The sequence below is a fragment of the Entelurus aequoreus genome, linkage group LG16, assembly GCF_033978785.1.
Source record: "Entelurus aequoreus isolate RoL-2023_Sb linkage group LG16, RoL_Eaeq_v1.1, whole genome shotgun sequence".
NCBI classification, from domain to species: domain Eukaryota; kingdom Metazoa; phylum Chordata; class Actinopteri; order Syngnathiformes; family Syngnathidae; genus Entelurus; species Entelurus aequoreus.
Genome location: NC_084746.1, coordinates 18,554,872 through 18,558,583, shown reverse-complemented (window position 1 = coordinate 18,558,583; position 3,712 = coordinate 18,554,872).

Sequence of the window (3,712 nt, the reverse complement as noted above, 5' to 3'; positions counted from 1 at the left end):
TACATCATGTGTTGCTTTCATTAGAACACTTATGCATGGCTTTTGATTTTTTGCGGCTCTAGACAGTTTTTTTATTTTTTTATTTTTGGTCCAATATGGTGGGGTCCCCAACCTTTTTTGCACCGGGGACCGGTTTAAAGTCGGCATTATTTTCACGGACCGGCTTTCCACGTGTGCCAGATAGCAAATAAGTGCATGAAAAATGACTACATTAAAAAAAATCACCATAATGTTGAATTAGTGCATTTAGTGGGAGCCCCTGGCCTTTTCCCTTTGCAAAAAAGCTTTCCATAGACTTTTGTATTTTACTCATTTTTTCTAGTAGTTGTAGTTTTTTTGGCTTTAGTATCTAATGGGTTATAGGTGATACAGTACATCACATTCAAGGACAAGAGCATGAATATACGTATATTATAAAGCTAGAAATACTTGCCAATAGATCCAATAGATTTCTGTGGGTTTCTATTTCCATTCTAAAAGTTATGTATTCATATTTTGTGCAATATTTCATACGTAGATACACTGTTAGCTTTTTTTGGTCCAATTTTCCATGTATAAATACATCTGTTATTGCAGGGGTGTCCAAACTTTTTCCACTGAGGGCCGCACGGAAAAATTAAAGCATGCGGGGGCCATTTTGATATTTTTCATTTTCAAACCATAACAAAATATATCGATTTTGTTTGTTTTTTACCTTTAGGGCTCCCGGGGACCATAAAGGGTCTAAGTCATTAAAATGTTAAAAACAAGTCAAATTATTATTATTTATATAATAAATGGGTTATACTTGTATAGCGCTTTTCTACCTTCAAAGCGCTTTGACAGTATTTCCACATTCACCCATTCACACACTGATGGCGGGAGCTGCCATGCAAGGCGCTAACCAGCACCCATCAGGAGCAAGGGTGAAGTGTCTTGCCCAAGGACACAATGGATGTGACTAGGATGGTAGAATGTGGGGATTGAACCCCAGTAACCAGCAACCCTCCGATTGCTGGCACGGCCACTCTACCAACTTCGCCACGCCGCCACGCTCACAGTAAATCAGCACAGTATATCAACTTCAGGTTGATATAAAGTTTAAAAAAACAAAAAGGTTTTATGCCTTTTCTGTCAAAGACAACTTAGTTTTTTATAATAAAACTGAAATATTCAGTATTCCCCCCACTGCCCAAAACATTCAGAAAGCAATGTTTGATGTGAAGTAATTAGAGCCTTAAAAATATCAATAGTGCAGGACACCATTGATTTTAATTCATTATTATTTTTGAGTAATCACAGTGAAAAGATCAATAAAATCCCATTAAATATATTTGGAATCCAAAAGGTGTCCCACTCAGAAAGTGATACATTTTTATTCGTTTTTTTTTTACTTTCAACACTTAAGTTACGAGCTCAACTTCAGATATATCTGTCGATTTTACGTTTGAACTATTATTTTGTTTGTTTTATGCTCTTTTGTCAAATAAAATGTTGATGTTTTTGTATGGCAACCACACAATATATGCAATATTTCCCACATAAAACATTTTAAAGTGAAATATTTGAAATAATTGGAGCCTTGAATAGGTCAATAATACATTATAACATTGATTTTTTTTTTTTTTTGGAGCAATGGCAAAAAAAAGAAAAAAGAATGATAGACAAAAGAAAAAAAAGCCTGCATGGTAGCTTTGTGTCAACATTGCAACTTTTTCTAGTTAGATTTAACCTCATTAAATGTTTTTTTAATCTCTGCAATAGCATTTCCAGAATGTGTGGCGGGCCGGTAAACAATTAGCTGCGGGCCGCAAATGGCCCCCGAGCTGCACTTTGGACACCCCATGTGTTATTGCTAACTCCTTGTGTAATAGGACAATGTGCAATAATACCAGCACTTTAACTTACTAGGCCAAAGGAGATGTGTATTTCCTTCCTTCAGCACAAGTATTATATGCAACAATTTAACCCTTCTCCATCTGCCTTATGCACTTTAACTACTATGGTCACTTTGTTCCTGATCCACCTTGATCTTAGGTCATCAACCTGCAAATGGAACCTAGCTTTTGGCTAAAATTTGGCACTTTTACATTTTTTTATGTTTATTAATATGCATTGTCCCATGTAACGAAGATGTGACAAATATAGCAAATGGCGACTTCCTATTAGGAGTTTTATAATACATCTATGAACAAGCTTATTGGTGTGTCTTGTGGGACTGTTGAAATTTAAGTAGGAGAAAATGCAGCCCGGTAGCAAATGTGTCACGGACCGGTCCCGGCCCCCGGACCGGTGGTTGGGGACCACTGCAATATGGCTCTTTCAACATTTTCGGTTGCCGATCCCCATGCTAACAGATTTACACTGTATGAACATTTTTTTTTAAAGGAATTTTACCTTTGCAACCTCATTATACTATTGGCTAAGTTCTATATACATAAATGTAAGTTCCTCAATACCCAACCTGTTTTTTTTGCCTTTAAAAAAGATTTACAACTAGAGATGTCCGATAATGGCTTTTTTGCCGATATCCGATATTCCGATATTGTCCAACTCCTAATTACCGATACCGATATCAACCGATACCGATATATACAGTCGTGGAATTAACACATTATTATGCCTAATTTTGTTGTGATGCCCCACTGGATGCATTAAACAATGTAACAACGTTTTTCAGAATAAATCAACTCAAGTTATGGAAAAAAATGGCAACATGGCACTGCCATATTTATTATTGAAGTCACAAAGTGCATTATTTTTTTTAACATGCCTCAAAACAGCAGCTTGGAATTTGGGACATGCTGGAGGTTGAGGTGGGCGGGGTTGATGTGAGTGGGGGGCTGGGGGGGGGGGGTTAGCGGGGGTGTATATTGTAGCGTCCCGGAAGAGTTAGTGCTGCAAGGGGTTCTGGGTATTTATTCTGTTGTGTTTGTTGTGTTACGGTGCAGATGTTCTCGAAATGTGTGTCATTCTTGTTTGGTGCGGGTTCGCAGTGTGGCGCATATTTGTAACAGTGTTAAAGTTGTATATACGGCCACCCTCAGTGTGACCTGTATGGCTGTCGACCAAGTATGCATTGCATTCACGTGTGTGTGTGTGTGTGTGTGTGTGTGCGTGTGCGTGTGTGTGTGTGTGTGTGTGTGTGTGTGTGTGTGAAAAGCCGTAGATATTATGCGATTGGGCCGGCATGCATAGGCGCTCTGTACTTCTCCCTGCGTCCGTGTACACAGCAGTGTTTTTAAAAGTCATAAATTTTACTTTTTGAAACCGATACCGATAATTTTGAAACCGATCATTTCCGATATTACATTTTAAAGCATTTATCGGACATCTCTTTTTAGAACTCTACGTTAAAACACTCTCTACCTCTAACAACCAAAAAGCTGTGAAAACAATGATGCTGTGTTCCAAATTTAAATGATTTACTGAACTTGTGTGAGCCTATGGCTTTGTACTTTGTTATATATATTATTATTTTTTTGCATTTTATTTTAGTTAGTTTATTGAGTTTACAACCCCCTGGCGCTGTTTTGTACTGTTTTTGTACTTAGTTTGATTATTATTATTTCTCAATTGTTTGTAAAAGTTGCAATTTATAATTACAGGTTTATAAAATAAAATTAAAAAAGCTAACAGGTGTCTGTCGATCCTCTTATTTACGTTTGAACTTGAACGCAGCAAGGTAGCAGGCGGCGGCTTCTTCAGGAAGTGGCCTTCGCTCGAGCAACCA